Source organism: Triturus cristatus, chromosome 12 (genome assembly GCF_964204655.1).
Source record: "Triturus cristatus chromosome 12, aTriCri1.1, whole genome shotgun sequence".
Lineage (NCBI taxonomy): Eukaryota > Metazoa > Chordata > Amphibia > Caudata > Salamandridae > Triturus > Triturus cristatus.
Genome location: NC_140595.1, coordinates 77,794,242 through 77,814,620, shown reverse-complemented (window position 1 = coordinate 77,814,620; position 20,379 = coordinate 77,794,242).

Here is a 20,379-nt window from a genome sequence, read left to right as displayed (position 1 = left end):
TTTTGTGCAAGGAAAGTAGTTCTTCATGGGGTTCTGGGCTTTGGCAGTGAATAAAACCGGCAGTTTATCAGCACACCTTTTCAATGGAAGTTGCTCCGCCCATGTGAGCCTGGCAACCACTGTGGCCGAATGGTAGATGTAGTGCTGAGTCTTATTCCCGTGAATCGCCGTGATTCAAGCCTGCGTACTTCAAGTATTTCCCAAGTGGGTGCGCAAACAGCATGTCAGTTCTTGAATTGCCACTCACTTCGCTCAATCGCACTTGACTGTCCATGGCGGAAATGCCGGTTGGCACCTCAGCTGGACTGCGCACAGCGCAGCGGGGTCACTCTCGCGGCTCAGGCAGGGCCGCAAATATCCAACACACAAAGTTGCCTGCTGTAAGAGGACCACACTCTGTTGTGTGTTGGATATTTGCGGCCCGCCTGAGCCACGAGAGTGACATGCTGTTTGCGCACCCACTTGGGAAATACTTGAAGTACGCAGGCTTAAATCACGGCGATTCACGGGAATAACACTCAGCACTACATCTACCATTCGGTCACAGTGGTGGCCACGCCCACATGGGCTGAGCAACTTCCATTGAAAAGGTGTGCTGATAAACTGCTGGTTTCATTCACTGCCAAAGCCCAGAACCCCATGAAGAAGTGCTTTCCTTTCACGAAACGCGGCAGGATGGACTACATGATTGCAACGATGTCTGCTCCTGTTTTTGCCATCGCTCAATAAATGGTTGCAAGATTGAAAACTTACCTGGTGTGGTCCTCTTACAGCAGGCAACTTTGTGTTATATATATATATATATTATATATGAATGCAAAACGCCACTGCCAGTGCTTCACTCGAACACAGAGACGAAAAGCGGACCCAAACGATTTGTGCCAACCAAGGTGCTTTATTTAGTTGCCCAGCCTGTCCGTCATACATATATATATATTCGAGATACTGCCATTTGCTTGAACACTGTATGTCCCCCAGTTACTAAATGACGGCTGAAACTGAACTTACCTGTGATGGGTTTCCTTACGGCAGGCAACTTGATGTTGGATGTGTTTGTGGCCCGCCAGAGCCGCGAGGAAATCCCCGCTGCACTCCGTGCAGTTCCGCTTCAGTGCCAACCGACGCTGGGGCATGAGGAACAGGTTTGGCCTGGGGAGGATTGTAAAGGCATGACAGGCATCTCCAGTGCTCACAAACCCACTTGGGATTTTATCAGCGTTTTATTTGAAGTATGATGCACAGCGCTCCACTGGGAGAAATAAGATTAAAACTCCAAAGACTAGCAGGTCACGGGAGTGGTCACGCACACAAGAGCGGGAGAGACAATTAAAGCTGTGATTCTTCCTTCGCACAATGCCCGCATCACTTGATGAAGTGATTGGTATCACGAAACGCGTTGGCAGGATATTTCATTTGTGCAAGACACTGCCGTTTGCTTGAACACTGTATGTCCTCCAGTTAATAAATGACGGCTGAAACTGAACTTACCTGTGATGGGTTTCCTTACAGCAGGCAACTTGATGTTGGATATCTATATATATACATATATATATATATATATATATATATATATATATATTCGAGATACTTCCGTTTGATCAGCCATGCTCAATAAACTCGATTTTCAACACTACGTGGAGTGCCATTCTGTTACCAACCTAACGAAAGTGTCTCGAATGTGAAAATGCCCAGGAGAGGGCGCCCGACGGGCACCCCGATGTTTTGGCTGGTTGCATCCACACGCACAGACTGGTATATATATTTTTATATATAGATATATATATATTTATCAGTAACTTCTTTTCCTCTTTCATGCTGTAGGAAGGCACAAGTGTGTGCATGTGCATATTATTTGAAGAGTGATATTATTCCATGTTAGTTTCTCTTCTCATTTGTAATATAAACAAAGTCCACATAGGTATATGTGTGTGTGCGTAGATATATATATATATATATTCACTGAAAAAACCATAGGTTTCACACTTGTTATAGTTAGCGGAAATTTTACTGATAAAAAACCAATGAAATTCCCCCGTTATAGTTAGTGCAGGCAACTATAACTCACGCGACCGCAATCCTCTGCTGATGCTAATACTGTATTTAGACACTTATTTGCCCATGTCTTCTTCCATACATTTTTAGCTATACATATATTACAAATATTTTTTTTTCATAAAGACACATATGTCATCAGCAGAAGATTGCGGTCGCGTGAGTTATAGTTGCCTGCACTAACTATAACGGGGGAATTTCATTGGTTTTTTATCAGTAAAATTTCCGCTAACTATAACATGTGTGAAACCTATGGTTTTTTCAGTGAATTTGCAAGGTTTTTTAAATGCTAATTCCTAACTATAACGTGTGTGAAACCTATGGTTTTTTCAGTGAATTTGTACGGTTTTTTAAATGCTAAGTTACTTTACGCCATTCGTGGCGTGCGCGCCCACTTAACGCAGTTCGTTCCGTGCGCGCACGGTGCGCTTTGCGCACCGTGCGCGCACAGTGAGCACGCGGTGCGCTTCGCGCACCGCGCGCCCACTTTACGCAGTTAGTGCCGTGCACGCACGGTGGGCACGCGGTGCGATGACAAAGCAAGAAAGCACGTCAACAAATCTGTTTCTGCTTTCCTCCGTGACTATGGTATGGGTGCCATTTACCACAACAACTTGCGTTATGACATGCAAGACATTTATAGAGGAGATGGTGTGCACTTCAATGATGAAGGCTCTTTTTAGAGCCCCCTAATATCTAAACACTTAAATCTGATTTTCATTTTTTTTTTTTTTTTTTCTACCGTACGCTTACCGTAAGCTTACCGTACGCGTACCCCGTGATTTTTTTTAAAATCAATAAATGTTTTTTTTGTACTTTTCTGTCCTTCTTTGACCCCCTTACAAATGTTAGGGGGTCTGTAACTCTCCTCATTGCCCCCTTTCCTTGTTTTCACTCTTTTTTTTCAGAGTGAAATACACAAAATGGCGGCCGCCGCTTCCTGGTTTCGGCCGATTCGAATGTTTACTAAGATCTAAGAGCCAATCAGAATCGCGCTCGCGCACGCCACCGTACGCTTACCGTAAGCGTACGGTAAGCGTACCGTAAGCGGGCTCAGATATATATATTGATTTAAAGGCTATTTTCTCAGAATCTACTGAACAGATTTACACCAAACCTACAAAAGGCACTTCCTTGACCTAGGGACTACCTCTCTGCCAAATTTTGAGTAATTCTGTTCAGCCGTTCGGGCTGTAGCTCGTTCTAAAGGTCCTATGGAAAAATGCATGGGAAAAACGCGTTTTGGGACCCCCCTTTTATCTCAGCCCCCGCTTGACGGATCCCCCCGAGACTTTCAGGGTAGGAGCGGAGCGTAGCGCCCCACCTATTTTGAGAAATTCGCGAGGATTCGTTGACCGGCGCCAAAGTTATTCAAAATAGAATGTTGAGGTTTTCCTATGGAAACGTGGTCCTAACTATAACTACCTACTGGCGACCGCCAGTAGGTAATATATATATATATATATATATATATATATATATATGTGTATATATATATATATATATATATCCTGAGCACTCCACTGCACAGCGCCTATGTTGTTTCAACAAAATGGAGCACGGACCACAGTTAGATGCGCGGAGTCTAGTTTATTACCTCCAAACTCTGTCAACCATTACGCGTTTTGGCTCCAGGGAGCCTTGATCACATGATATATATATATATATATATATAGAGAGATAGCGAGGAGAGAAGGTCCGAAGGGCAAGTGGTTTTTAAATGTCACCTCAACCCCCAAGATGGGGTTATAGGACCATATTACATATGTTGATCGTTATGTATTTTTTATATGACATTATTTATGAACAATTTTAGTACTCTTTAGAATCTGGTGCTCCATAACAGAAGGACATGCTGTTTGCGCACCCACTTGGAAAATACTTGAAGTACGCAGACTTAAATCACGGCGATTCACGGGAATAACACTCAGCACTACATCTACCATTCGGTCACAGTGGTGGCCACGCCCACATGGGCTGAGCAACTTCCATTGAAAAGGTGTGCTGATAAACTGCTGGTTTCATTCACTGCCAAAGCCCAGAACCCCATGAAGAAGTGCTTTCCTTTCACGAAACGCGGCAGGATGGACTACATGATTGCAACGATGTCTGCTCCTGTTTTTGCCATCGCTCAATAAATGGTTGCAAGATTGAAAACTTACCTGGTGTGGTCCTCTTACAGCAGGCAACTTTGTGTGATATATATATATATATATATATATATATATATATATATATATATATATATATATATATATATATATTTGAGATACTGCCATTTGTGAGCACCGTGCGAGCACCCTAACGTGCGCGAGCGTAATTCTGATTGGTGGTTACATGTTAGTCAAAGTTCGAATCGGTCGAAATCAGGAAGTGTCGGCCGCCATTTTGTTTGTTTTCAGTGCGAGAGTGAAAAAGGAAGGTGGCGAACGTGAAAAGTGGGCAGGGTAGAGAGTTCCTGACCCCTAGCCTTTGTCAGGGGGTCCCTGAAGGACCCCGAAGGCAAATTTTTTTTTTTAAATCGCCGGGGTGCGCGCACCATGCGCGCACGGTGAAACCCCCCCAAAAAAAGAAATATATATATATTTTTTTTTTTTAAATCGCGGGGGTGCGCGCACCGTGCGCGCACGGTGAAAAAAAAATGTTTAATACGTAGTTTACTGTAAAATAAATATATAAAAAAAATAATAATACATAAATAAATTAGCATTTAAAAAACCGTACAAATTCACTGAAAAAACCATAGGTTTCACATACGTTATAGTTAGGAATTACCATTTAAAAAACCTTGCAAATTCACTTAAAAGACCATAGGTTTCACACATGTTATAGTTAGGTGGATATTTCACTCGTAAAAAACCAATGAAATTCCCCCGTTATAGTTAGTTCAGATAACTATAACTCACAGCAAGTGCACTTTTATGCTGCCTCTGTCCATGATAAGGGTTAGCACTGCGGAGCTTCCAAGAGGAGAAAACTCCCCTATTCCCTTTCTCTCTGATGCGCTACCAATACTTCTGGCAATCCTTTGTTTGGTGCGCGAGAGCGTGTCTTGCCCCCTCCATAAAATCCAGTTTTTCCTATGGCCTCGTGACCACATGGTAATTATTGAACTCACCTGTGAGCAAGGCGTGGTGACGCCGAAACCGGTCAGGACTTGAGTTATATATATGCTGCTTCAGACGAATAAAGTTTTGTGTTTGCACAGAAGTCGGAGTGGGGCTTTACTTTTGAAGCATTGAACATGCAGGCTTCTCCGCTCCTGCAACCTTTGAGCCCACCCTGCAGAGTCGGTGGCCCCCAGTAAACGGAGGATGTTGTGCTGGATTTTATGGAGGGGGCATGACACGCTCTCGCGCACCAAACGAAGGATTGCCAGAAGTATTGGTAGCGCATCAGAGAGAAAGGGAATAGGGGAGTTTTCTCCTCTTGGAAGCTCCGCAGTGCTAACCCTTATCATGGACAGAGGCAGCATAAAAGTGCACTTGCTGTGAGAAGGAATGCGTGCACATTACAATTTGGTACGTTGTTGGGACATTGTTCATATAACGCTATTTGGGCAAAACATGAATATTAAGCAATGCCTCGTGATTCACAAAGCAACGATGATGCATGCTGGGGGCTGTAGTTGATCCTATGGCCTCGTGACCACATGGTAATTATTGAACTCACCTGTGAGCAAGGCGTGGTGACGCCGAAACCGGTCAGGACTTGAGTTATATATATGCTGCTTCAGACGAATAAAGTTTTGTGTTTGCACAGAAGTCGGAGTGGGGCTTTACTTTTGAAGCATTGAACATGCAGGCTTCTCCGCTCCTGCAACCTTTGAGCCCACCCTGCAGAGTCGGTGGCCCCCAGTAAACGGAGGATGTTGTGCTGGATTTTATGGAGGGGGCATGACACGCTCTCGCGCACCAAACGAAGGATTGCCAGAAGTATTGGTAGCGCATCAGAGAGAAAGGGAATAGGGGAGTTTTCTCCTCTTGGAACCTCCGCAGTGCTAACCCTTATCATGGACAGAGGCAGCATAAAAGTGCACTTGCTGTGAGAAGGAATGCGTGCACATTACAATTTGGTACGTTGTTGGGACATTGTTCATATAACGCTATTTGGGCAAAACATGAATATTAAGCAATGCCTCGTGATTCACAAAGCAACGATGATGCATGCTGGGGGCTGTAGTTGATCCTATGGCCTCGTGACCACATGGTAATTATTGAACTCACCTGTGAGCAAGGCGTGGTGACGCCGAAACCGGTCAGGACTTGAGTTATATATATGCTGCTTCAGACGAATAAAGTTTTGTGTTTGCACAGAAGTCGGAGTGGGGCTTTACTTTTGAAGCATTGAACACGCAGGCTTCTCCGCTCCTGCAACCTTTGATCCCACCCTGCAGAGTCGGTGGCCCCCAGTAAACGGAGGATGTTGTGCTGGATTTTATGGAGGGGGCATGACACGCTCTCGCGCACCAAACGAAGGATTGCCAGAAGTATTGGTAGCGCATCAGAGAGAAAGGGAATAGGGGAGTTTTCTCCTCTTGGAAGCTCCGCAGTGCTAACCCTTATCATGGACAGAGGCAGCATAAAAGTGCACTTGCTGTGAGAAGGAATGCGTGCACATTACAATTTGGTACGTTGTTGGGACATTGTTCACATAACGCTATTTGGGCAAAACATGAATACTAAGCAATGCCTCGTGATTCACAAAGCAACGATGATGCATGCTGGGGGCTGTAGTTGATCCTATGGCCTCGTGACCACATGGTAATTATTGAACTCACCTGTGACAAGGCGTGGTGACGCCGAAACCGGTCAGGACTTGAGTTATATATATGCTGCTTCAGACGAATAAAGTTTTGTGTTGGCACAGAAGTCGGAGTGGGGCTTTACTTTTGAAGCATTGAACATGCAGGCTTCTCCGCTCCTGCAACCTTTGAGCCCACCCTGCAGAGTCGGTGGCCCCCAGTAAACGGAGGATGTTGTGCTGGATTTTATGGAGGGGGTATGACACGCTCTCGCGCACCAAACGAAGGATTGCCAGAAGTATTGGTAGCGCATCAGAGAGAAAGGGAATAGGGGAGTTTTCTCCTCTTGGAAGCTCCGCAGTGCTAACCCTTATCATGGACAGAGGCAGCATAAAAGTGCACTTGCTGTGAGAAGGAATGCGTGCACATTACAATTTGGTACGTTGTTGGGACATTGTTCATATAACGCTATTTGGGCAAAACATGAATATTAAGCAATGCCTCGTGATTCACAAAGCAACGATGATGTATGCTGGGGGCTGTAGTTGATCCTATGGCCTCGTGACCACATGGTAATTATTGAACTCACCTGTGAGCAAGGCGTGGTGACGCCGAAACCGGTCAGGACTTGAGTTATATATATGCTGCTTCAGACAAATAAAGTTTTGTGTTTGCACAGAAGTCGGAGTGGGGCTTTACTTTTGAAGCATTGAACATGCAGGCTTCTCCGCTCCTGCAACCTTTGAGCCCACCCTGCAGAGTCGGTGGCCCCCAGTAAACGGAGGATGTTGTGCTGGATTTTATGGAGGGGGCATGACACGCTCTCGCGCACCAAACGAAGGATTGCCAGAAGTATTGGTAGCGCATCAGAGAGAAAGGGAATAGGGGAGTTTTCTCCTCTTGGAAGCTCCGCAGTGCTAACCCTTTTCATGGACAGAGGCAGCATAAAAGTGCACTTGCTGTGAGAAGGAATGCGTGCACATTACAATTTGGTATGTTGTTGGGACATTGTTCATATAACGCTATTTGGGCAAAACATGAATATTAAGCAATGCCTCGTGATTCACAAAGCAACGATGATGCATGCTGGGGGCTGTAGTTGATCCTATGGCCTCGTGACCACATGGTAATTATTGAACTCACCTGTGAGCAAGGCGTGGTGACGCCGAAACCGGTCAGGACTTGAGTTATATATATGCTGCTTCAGACAAATAAAGTTTTGTGTTTGCACAGAAGTCGGAGTGGGGCTTTACTTTTGAAGCATTGAACATGCAGGCTTCTCCGCTCCTGCAACCTTTGAGCCCACCCTGCAGAGTCGGTGGCCCCCAGTAAACGGAGGATGTTGTGCTGGATTTTATGGAGGGGGCATGACACGCTCTCGCGCACCAAACAAAGGATTGCCAGAAGTATTGGTAGCGCATCAGAGAGAAAGGGAATAGGGGAGTTTTCTCCTCTTGGAAGCTCCGCAGTGCTAACCCTTATCATGAACAGAGGCAGCATAAAAGTGCACTTGCTGTGAGAAGGAATGCGTGCACATTACAATTTGGTACGTTGTTGGGACATTGTTCATATAACGCTTTTTGGGCAAAACATGAATATTAAGCAATGCCTCGTGATTCACAAAGCAACGATGATGCATGCTGGGGGCTGTAGTTGATCCTATGGCCTCGTGACCACATGGTAATTATTGAACTCACCTGTGAGCAAGGCGTGGTGACGCCGAAACCGGTCAGGACTTGAGTTATATATATGCTGCTTCAGACGAATAAAGTTTTGTGTTTGCAGAGAAGTCGGAGTGGGGCTTTACTTTTGAAGCATTGAACATGCAGGCTTCTCCGCTCCTGCAACCTTTGAGCCCACCCTGCAGAGTCGGTGGCCCCCAGTAAACGGAGGATGTTGTGCTGGATTTTATGGAGGGGGCATGACACGCTCTCGCGCACCAAACGAAGGATTGCCAGAAGTATTGGTAGCGCATCAGAGAGAAAGGGAATAGGGGAGTTTTCTCCTCTTGGAAGCTCCGCAGTGCTAACCCTTATCATGGACAGAGGCAGCATAAAAGTGAACTTGCTGTGAGAAGGAATGCGTGCACATTACAATTTGGTACGTTGTTGGGACATTGTTCATATAACGCTATTTGGGCAAAACATGAATATCAAGCAATGCCTCGTGATTCACAAAGCAACGATGATGCATGCTGGGGGCTGTAGTTGATCCTATGGCCTCGTGACCACATGGTAATTATTGAACTCACCTGTGAGCAAGGCGTGGTGACGCCGAAACCGGTCAGGACTTGAGTTATATATATGCTGCTTCAGACGAATAAAGTTTTGTGTTTGCACAGAAGTCGGAGTGGGGCTTTACTTTTGAAGCATTGAACATGCAGGCTTCTCCGCTCCTGCAACCTTTGAGCCCACCCTGCAGAGTCGGTGGCCCCCAGTAAACGGAGGATGTTGTGCTGGATTTTATGGAGGGGGCATGACACGCTCTCGCGCACCAAACGAAGGATTGCCAGAAGTATTGGTAGCGCATCAGAGAGAAAGGGAATAGGGGAGTTTTCTCCTCTTGGAAGCTCCGCAGTGCTAACCCTTATCATGGACAGAGGCAGCATAAAAGTGAACTTGCTGTGAGAAGGAATGCGTGCACATTACAATTTGGTACGTTGTTGGGACATTGTTCATATAACGCTATTTGGGCAAAACATGAATATCAAGCAATGCCTCGTGATTCACAAAGCAACGATGATGCATGCTGGGGGCTGTAGTTGATCCTATGGCCTCGTGACCACATGGTAATTATTGAACTCACCTGTGAGCAAGGCGTGGTGACGCCGAAACCGGTCAGGACTTGAGTTATATATATGCTGCTTCAGACGAATAAAGTTTTGTGTTTGCACAGAAGTCGGAGTGGGGCTTTACTTTTGAAGCATTGAACATGCAGGCTTCTCCGCTCCTGCAACCTTTGAGCCCACCCTGCAGAGTCGGTGGCCCCCAGTAAACGGAGGATGTTGTGCTGGATTTTATGGAGGGGGCATGACACGCTCTCGCGCACCAAACGAAGGATTGCCAGAAGTATTGGTAGCGCATCAGAGAGAAAGGGAATAGGGGAGTTTTCTCCTCTTGGAAGCTCCGCAGTGCTAACCCTTATCATGGACAGAGGCAGCATAAAAGTGCACTTGCTGTGAGAAGGAATGCGTGCACATTACAATTTGGTACGTTGTTGGGACATTGTTCATATAACGCTATTTGGGCAAAACATGAATATTAAGCAATGCCTCGTGATTCACAAAGCAACGATGATGCATGCTGGGGGCTGTAGTTGATCCTATGGCCTCGTGACCACATGGTAATTATTGAACTCACCTGTGAGCAAGGCGTGGTGACGCCGAAACCGGTCAGGACTTGAGTTATATATATGCTACTTCAGACGAATAAAGTTTTCTGTTTGCACAGAAGTCGGAGTGGGCCTTTACTTTTGAAGCATTGAACATGCAGGCTTCTCCGCTCCTGCAACCTTTGAGCCCACCCTGCAGAGTCGGTGGCCCCCAGTAAACGGAGGATGTTGTGCTGGATTTTATGGAGGGGGCATGACACGCTCTCGCGCACCAAACGAAGGATTGCCAGAAGTATTGGTAGCGCATCAGAGAGAAAGGGAATAGGGGAGTTTTCTCCTCTTGGAAGCTCCGCAGTGCTAACCCTTATCATGGACAGAGGCAGCATAAAAGTGCACTTGCTGTGAGAAGGAATGCGTGCACATTACAATTTGGTACGTTGTTGGGACATTGTTCATATAACGCTATTTGGGCAAAACATGAATATTAAGCAATGCCTCGTGATTCACAAAGCAACGATGATGCATGCTGGGGGCTGTAGTTGATCCTATGGCCTCGTGACCACATGGTAATTATTGAACTCACCTGTGAGCAAGGCGTGGTGACGCCGAAACCGGTCAGGACTTGAGTTATATATATGCTGCTTCAGACGAATAAAGTTTTGTGTTTGCAGAGAAGTCGGAGTGGGGCTTTACTTTTGAAGCATTGAACATGCAGGCTTCTCCGCTCCTGCAACCTTTGAGCCCACCCTGCAGAGTCGGTGGCCCCCAGTAAACGGAGGATGTTGTGCTGGATTTTATGGAGGGGGCATGACACGCTCTCGCGCACCAAACGAAGGATTGCCAGAAGTATTGGTAGCGCATCAGAGAGAAAGGGAATAGGGTAGTTTTCTCCTCTTGGAAGCTCCGCAGTGCTAACCCTTATCATGGACAGAGGCAGCATAAAAGTGAACTTGCTGTGAGAAGGAATGCGTGCACATTACAATTTGGTACGTTGTTGGGACATTGTTCATATAACGCTATTTGGGCAAAACATGAATATCAAGCAATGCCTCGTGATTCACAAAGCAACGATGATGCATGCTGGGGGCTGTAGTTGATCCTATGGCCTCGTGACCACATGGTAATTATTGAACTCACCTGTGAGCAAGGCGTGGTGACGCCGAAACCGGTCAGGACTTGAGTTATATATATGCTGCTTCAGACGAATAAAGTTTTGTGTTTGCACAGAAGTCGGAGTGGGGCTTTACTTTTGAAGCATTGAACATGCAGGCTTCTCCGCTCCTGCAACCTTTGAGCCCACCCTGCAGAGTCGGTGGCCCCCAGTAAACGGAGGATGTTGTGCTGGATTTTATGGAGGGGGCATGACACGCTCTCGCGCACCAAACAAAGGATTGCCAGAAGTATTGGTAGCGCATCATAGAGAAAGGGAATAGGGGAGTTTTCTCCTCTTGGAAGCTCCGCAGTGCTAACCCTTATCATGAACAGAGGCAGCATAAAAGTGCACTTGCTGTGAGAAGGAATGCGTGCACATTACAATTTGGTACGTTGTTGGGACATTGTTCATATAACGCTATTTGGGCAAAACATGAATATTAAGCAATGCCTCGTGATTCACAAAGCAACGATGATGCATGCTGGGGGCTGTAGTTGATCCTATGGCCTCGTGACCACATGGTAATTATTGAACTCACCTGTGAGCAAGGCGTGGTGACGCCGAAACCGGTCAGGACTTGAGTTATATATATGCTGCTTCAGACGAATAAAGTTTTGTGTTTGCAGAGAAGTCGGAGTGGGGCTTTACTTTTGAAGCATTGAACATGCAGGCTTCTCCGCTCCTGCAACCTTTGAGCCCACCCTGCAGAGTCGGTGGCCCCCAGTAAACGGAGGATGTTGTGCTGGATTTTATGGAGGGGGCATGACACGCTCTCGCGCACCAAACGAAGGATTGCCAGAAGTATTGGTAGCGCATCAGAGAGAAAGGGAATAGGGGAGTTTTCTCCTCTTGGAAGCTCCGCAGTGCTAACCCTTATCATGGACAGAGGCAGCATAAAAGTGAACTTGCTGTGAGAAGGAATGCGTGCACATTACAATTTGGTACGTTGTTGGGACATTGTTCATATAACGCTATTTGGGCAAAACATGAATATCAAGCAATGCCTCGTGATTCACAAAGCAACGATGATGCATGCTGGGGGCTGTAGTTGATCCTATGGCCTCGTGACCACATGGTAATTATTGAACTCACCTGTGAGCAAGGCGTGGTGACGCCGAAACCGGTCAGGACTTGAGTTATATATATGCTGCTTCAGACGAATAAAGTTTTGTGTTTGCACAGAAGTCGGAGTGGGGCTTTACTTTTGAAGCATTGAACATGCAGGCTTCTCCGCTCCTGCAACCTTTGAGCCCACCCTGCAGAGTCGGTGGCCCCCAGTAAACGGAGGATGTTGTGCTGGATTTTATGGAGGGGGCATGACACGCTCTCGCGCACCAAACAAAGGATTGCCAGAAGTATTGGTAGCGCATCAGAGAGAAAGGGAATAGGGGAGTTTTCTCCTCTTGGAAGCTCCGCAGTGCTAACCCTTATCATGAACAGAGGCAGCATAAAAGTGCACTTGCTGTGAGAAGGAATGCGTGCACATTACAATTTGGTACGTTGTTGGGACATTGTTCATATAACGCTATTTGGGCAAAACATGAATATTAAGCAATGCCTCGTGATTCACAAAGCAACGATGATGCATGCTGGGGGCTGTAGTTGATCCTATGGCCTCGTGACCACATGGTAATTATTGAACTCACCTGTGAGCAAGGCGTGGTGACGCCGAAACCGGTCAGGACTTGAGTTATATATATGCTGCTTCAGACGAATAAAGTTTTGTGTTTGCAGAGAAGTCGGAGTGGGGCTTTACTTTTGAAGCATTGAACATGCAGGCTTCTCCGCTCCTGCAACCTTTGAGCCCACCCTGCAGAGTCGGTGGCCCCCAGTAAACGGAGGATGTTGTGCTGGATTTTATGGAGGGGGCATGACACGCTCTCGCGCACCAAACGAAGGATTGCCAGAAGTATTGGTAGCGCATCAGAGAGAAAGGGAATAGGGGAGTTTTCTCCTCTTGGACGCTCCGCAGTGCTAACCCTTATCATGGACAGAGGCAGCATAAAAGTGAACTTGCTGTGAGAAGGAATGCGTGCACATTACAATTTGGTACGTTGTTGGGACATTGTTCATATAACGCTATTTGGGCAAAACATGAATATCAAGCAATGCCTCGTGATTCACAAAGCAACGATGATGCATGCTGGGGGCTGTAGTTGATCCTATGGCCTCGTGACCACATGGTAATTATTGAACTCACCTGTGAGCAAGGCGTGGTGACGCCGAAACCGGTCAGGACTTGAGTTATATATATGCTGCTTCAGACGAATAAAGTTTTGTGTTTGCACAGAAGTCGGAGTGGGGCTTTACTTTTGAAGCATTGAACATGCAGGCTTCTCCGCTCCTGCAACCTTTGAGCCCACCCTGCAGAGTCGGTGGCCCCCAGTAAACGGAGGATGTTGTGCTGGATTTTATGGAGGGGGCATGACACGCTCTCGCGCACCAAATGAAGGATTGCCAGAAGTATTGGTAGCGCATCAGAGAGAAAGGGAATAGGGGAGTTTTCTCCTCTTGGAAGCTCCACAGTGCTAACCCTTATCATGGACAGAGGCAGCATAAAAGTGCACTTGCTGTGAGAAGGAATGCGTGCACATTACATTTTGGTACGTTGTTGGGACATTGTTCATATAACGCTATTTGGGCAAAACATGAATATTAAGCAATGCCTCGTGATTCACAAAGCAACGATGATGCATGCTGGGGGCTGTAGTTGATCCTATGGCCTCGTGACCACATGGTAATTATTGAACTCACCTGTGAGCAAGGCGTGGTGATGCCGAAACCGGTCAGGACTTGACTTGAGTTATATATATGCTGCTTCAGACGAATAAAGTTTTGTGTTTGCACAGAAGTCGGAGTGGGGCTTTACTTTTGAAGCATATATATATATATATATATATATATATATATATATATATATATATATATATATATATATATATATATATATATATATATATATATATATATATATATATGAAAGCTTCAGGTGTCCCGCTAGACAGAAGCGCACTCCACAGTAGCTGGTAACACGACCTTTAATAGGTAGAGACAGGCACAGGCATCACGATACAATTTGCAGTGAAGAGTCGATATAGCCTGACGCGTTTCAGTGTTAATTCGCTTTCCTCAGAGGCTCGACTTTTTCTTTGTGCTTAGTTCTGACACACCCTCTGTAATTAAGTTCATTGCCCGCCCCCAGATGGGCCGCATGGATTGCTGGGCATTGTAGTGTGTTCGTCAGTTCCATCAAACTCCAAATGGATGCACAATATTGTCCTGCTGACAGATTTAAAAAACCCTCAGATGGGCCTCACAACACCAGTCCGTCTTCAATCCTGTAAGCTGCTGTTCCACACATGCGGCTTTGAAAATTCAAAACCACGTGGTCCCCTCTGTTCCCGGGGTGGTGCGCTCTCCACGGCAGGGACCGCCGTGTAAAATATGAAAGCTTCAGGTGTCCCTCTAGACAAAAGCGCACTCCACAGTAGCTGGGAACACGACCTTTAATAGGTAGAGACAGGCACAGGCATCACGACACAATTTGCAGTGAAGAGTCGATATAGCCTGACGCGTTTCAGCGTTAATTCGCTTTCCTCAGAGGCTCGACTTTTTCTTTGTGCTTAGTTCTGACACACCCTCTGTAATTAAGTTCATTGCCCGCCCCCAGATGGGCCGCATGGATTGCTGGGCATTGTAGTGTGTTCGTCAGTTCCATCAAACCCCAAATGGATGCACAATATTGTCCTGCTGACAGATTAAAAAAACCCTCAGATGGGCCTCACAACACCAGTCCGTCTTCAATCCTGTAAGCTGCTGTTCCACACATGCGGCTTTGAAAATTCAAAACCACGTGGTCCCCTCTGTTCCCGGGGTGGTGCGCTCTCCACGGCAGGGACCGCCGTGTAAAATATGAAAGCTTCAGGTGTCCCTCTAGACAAAAGCGCACTCCACAGTAGCTGGGAACACGACCTTTAATAGGTAGAGACAGGCACAGGCATCACGACACAATTTGCAGTGAAGAGTCGATATAGCCTGACGCGTTTCAGCGTTAATTCGCTTTCCTCAGAGGCTCGACTTTTTCTTTGTGCTTAGTTCTGACACACCCTCTGTAATTAAGTTCATTGCCCGCCCCCAGATGGGCCGCATGGATTGCTGGGCATTGTAGTGTGTTCATCAGTTCCATCAAACTCCAAATGGATGCACAATATTGTCCTGCTGACAGATTAAAAAAACCCTCAGATGGGCCTCACAACACCAGTCCGTCTTCAATCCTGTAAGCTGCTGTTCCACACATGCGGCTTTGAAAATTCAAAACCACGTGGTCCCCTCTGTCGAGCCTCTGAGGAAAGCGAATTAACGCTGAAACGCGTCAGGCTATATCGACTCTTCACTGCAAATTGTATCGTGATGCCTGTGCCTGTCTCTACCTATTAAAGGTCGTGTTACCAGCTACTGTGGAGTGCGCTTTTGTCTAGAGGGACACCTGAAGCTTTCATATTGTACACGGCGGTCCCTGCCGTGGAGAGCGCAGCACCCCGGGAACAGAGGGGACCACGTGGTTTTGAATTTTCAAAGCCGCATGTGTGGAACAGCAGCTTACAGGATTGAAGACGGACTGGTGTTGTGAGGCCCATCTGAGGGTTTTTTTAATCTGTCAGCAGGACAATATTGTGCATCTATTTGGAGTTTGATGGAACTGACGAACACACTACAATGCCCAGCAATCCATGCGGCCCATCTGGGGGCGGGCAATGAACTTAATTACAGAGGGTGTGTCAGAACTAAGCACAAAGAAAAAGTCGAGCCTCTGAGGAAAGCGAATTAACGCTGAAACGCGTCAGGCTATATCGACTCTTCACTGCAAATTGTATCGTGATGCCTGTGCCTGTCTCTACCTATTAAAGGTCGTGTTACCAGCTACTGTGGAGTGCGCATTTGTCTAGAGGGACACCTGAAGCTTTCATATATATATATATATATATATATATATATATATACATACATATATATATATATATATATATTATCTACTGGCGGTCGCCAATAGATAGTTATAGTTAGGACCTATTTTCCATAGGAAATCCGCAACATTCTATTCCCATTAAGTCTGGCGCCGGTTGACGAATCTTGGCGAAAATTTCCAAACTTTTGGCCAGCTTCGCTCCGCTCCTACCCTGAAAGTTTTGTGGTGATTCATCAAACGGGGGCCGAGGAAAAAGGGGGTCCCAAAACGCGTTTTCCCTATGCAATTTCCCATAGGATCTGTTGTCGCAGCTACAGCCCGAACCGCTGAACGGAATTACACCAAATGTGGCAAAGAGGTATTCCTGAGTTCAGACTCGTGCCTTTTGCATAAATGGTGTGAATCCGTTCAGTAGTTCCTGAGAAAATGAGAGTTAAAAGTACATATATATCTATGGCCGGGGAGGATCCGCGGACCCTACCCGCACCGTAAGCGCACCCTCCCCGAACCGAGCGCGCACCCTCCCGATCGCGTGCTGAATGCTAATTGGCTGTCGAGTGTCTGTCTACATTCGAAACCAGGTACTATTGGCGGCCATTTTCTGCCTCGGTAGAAGCGAGGCTGAAGAAGCAAGGGGAATAAGTGTGTAAAACATATAAAGGGGGCAAAGTGGAAATACTCTGACCCTCTAGAGGTGCTTAGGGGGTCCCAGAAGGACCCCCTGGGGACCCCTTTTTTTAAAAAAAAAACAGCCAAATGCGCGCAGGGTGTGTGCATCCTATCGCGTTTGGTGCACGGATCCTCTTGTGTTGGGTGCGCGGATCCAAGGAAAATTTTTATTTTAAAAAACAAGAAATCATTGGTTGTATGACAACTTCCTACACTGAAAGGTAGGGTGTATATTTCTGTTTTTTAAACGCATGATTCTTATTGGTTAACAAAAACTGATTGTAAGGAACATTATATATGATAAGCTGATATGTTGAAAAGTCAAGCACACATGCTTTCTTGTTTAGCAACATTGTGTGCTGAACTTGTGACCTGTGTGCCCAGTGCAGTGTTCCATGATCTGTTTCTATGGTAACAGGCAGAAGGTAGATTGGGGGAAGGGTTGAAATATATTTCATTTGGAAAGGGTTGACATGTTTATCCAATAGAAATGTGTGTTTGCTTTTGAATTTATGTGTGAAGGATTGTGATTTGATGATTACATGTATATGTGTGGAAAATGAAAGGGAAACTTTTCCATTCTTTGTTTTTGCTGAGAGGTGCACAGTGCAGAGATTCTGTAAAAGAAAATCTGGTGTGTGACTGATATACTTCTTAATCTACAAAACAACTTGAAAGGTGAGTTATTTAATTGTGAGGGGATGTATGTAGACTATTTTGATTTTAATCAGACTAATGTATTTCTCCTGCTAAAGTGTAGGGAGTACTTTGTTTCTCTACAATCTTATTGACAGTGTGTGTGCATGTAGAAACCATTCTGTGATAACCATTTGTGTTTTTCATGGGTCTGCAGACAGATAACTGTGCTGTTTTTATATTTTGGTAGAATTAGAAACCAGTCATTGTGTATTAATTTGTGAAATTAGTTATGTTTCTATATTAAAATGTAGTACTCCTTCTAGATTAAGAAATGTGTTTTGGTATAGTGGAAGGGATAAGTGGAAGGGATAGTGTTGTTTGTCTAGAATCACACAGTGAGTATGTGTGCATTTGGGAACCACTGTGAGAGAAGCATTTGGTAACATCATGTATTTTCTGACAGATAACTGTTTTAAAACCTGTCATGTTGTCAAGTTTTAGTAGCATTAGAAGCCAGTCTTTGCTTATGCGTTGATTAAATGAGTTAGGTTTTGACACAAAAGTGCAGTCCTGCAATATGTAGATTGTGTGCAGTTCCCTTATCACTTCCACAGTAGTGAATTATTTTTGGTAAACTCCTAGGTATAGTGGTTGTTGTCTAGAATCACACTGTGAGTCTGTGTGCATTTGGGAACCACTGTGAGAGAAGCATTTGGTAACATCGTGTATTTTCTGGCAGATAACTCTTTTAAAACCTGTCATGTTGTTAAGTTTTAGTAGCATTAGAAGCCAGTCTTTGCTTATGCGTTGATTAAATGAGTCATGCTTTGAAACTAATGTGCTGTACCTAAATATGTAGATTGTGTGCAGTACCCTTACCTCTTCTAGACTAGTGGATGAGTTTTGGTAAACTGCTAGGGATAGTGTTGCTTGTCTAAAATCACACTGTGAGTCTGTGTACATTTGGGTAAGGATTGTGATAGAACTGTTTGGTAACATCGTGTATTTGCTGACAGATAACTGTTTTAAAATCGGTCATGTTGTCAAGTTTTAGTAGCATTAGAAGCTAGTCTTTGCTTATGCATTGATAAAATGAGTCAGGGTTTGACACTAAAGTGCAGTATCATGTACTATTCTCTTCACTGTGCCAGAACTGAAAATTTAAAAGTTTTACCCAGGCACTGTCCCAGCAGTAGTCTGATGATTTAGTCAGTTTCCAAGTACTCATGTTGTGAACCATACATTACCACATAGACTGCTTCAAATGTCTGTGCAGTATGCATGCAGTCTTCTAACATACTATACACTTGTCTTTTACACCTTCAATTCCCTAGGCAGTATCCATACAGTCCAGCAAACATCCTGTCACTCCCTTTGCACTCCTCTAGTGACCCATTCAGCACCAAGTACTAATCCATTCACTGTGTCAAAAGCACTTATAAATTCACCCAGGCACTCTCCTTGCTGTTCTCTAATCATTCCGTCAGTTCCCAAGTACTCATGCAGTGAGTGAGCCAGGCCTTAGCACATAGACTACTTAAAATGCCTATTCACTATGCATGCAGGCCTCTAACCACCTACACAGTTGTCTTTCACACCTCAATTCCCAAGTCAGTATTCATACACTTCTAGCAAACACTCTGTCACTCACCCAGTGTGTCTCCTTATAGTACTGTAATCATTCAGTCAGTTAGCATGTAGTCTTTTAGTGAGGTAGGCTTTAGGGCATGAACTGCTTCAAAGTAGTATGCACTATGCATGTAGTGTTTTAACCATCGTCACACTTGTGGTTCAGGGCTATAGTTTCTTAGTCAGTTTTTACATAAAAAATGTGTGTGTAGTAATGGAATAGTATAAATTTGAAAGTTATTAATATACATTTATTTGTGATTCTTTTTTACAGATACAGAACAGGAGTGTTTCTCATCTGTTTGCACTCTTCTCGTGCAAGATTGTTTGGATGAAGGGTCCTTCGGTGTTTCATCATACTTGCCGTGCCGCACGAGTATTTCTTGTTAGGATCCCCTTGAAACAGAACTATTTTGCATATCTTGCACGTGACCAAGGTGGCATTGGTCTTTGTTTGCCCCTCGGGAAAAGTAAAAAATGTCCACACCACTGAAGGAAAACGTTGTGGGCGTGGTGCGTCCTCCAAAAATTCATCCTTAGATTCGGTGAATATTTTAAAGCGACAACATTTACAGTTTTTGTAAGTTAAACTTATAAAATTTTGTTAGCTGTAAGCATTTTATATATCTGTAATTTGTATCTTGTGGTATTTTGTTGAGAATAGCATGTTGTTTTTTTTTTAACAATCTTTTTGATTGTTTTTTTTTTTGCCCGCTGTTAAGTGATGAGTACGATTGAAATCACTATTTTTAGTGAAATTTAATATATTCTGAGAACAGCATAAAGGCAAACAAATTACTTTGTGGAAATTATGCTGTGTTGTAAAAAATGTATTATTACATGTTATAATTTTTTTTCTCCTTTTCTTTCACAGATCCAAATTTAAAAATAAGCAATTTATATGAATTTAGATTGCAATGAAAATCTGAAAAAAATGTATACCATTTTTTATTGCTTTTACTGTGAAGGTAAGTTTAACTAAGTCTCAATATGCAGAATGAGGAGGTCTGCAAGAAGCTACAAAGTTGAAACACGTTTCTAAAAACACTCTGTTTATACCTATGTAGTTTTGAAATCTGACCATAATCAGATATTATGTGACCTGCAAAAAAAGAGATTTGAGGGGTTCATAATAATTCCCATTGAACCCATTGAAGGACCGCAATCATTTCAATCATTCTTCTTTGAGCATCTTTG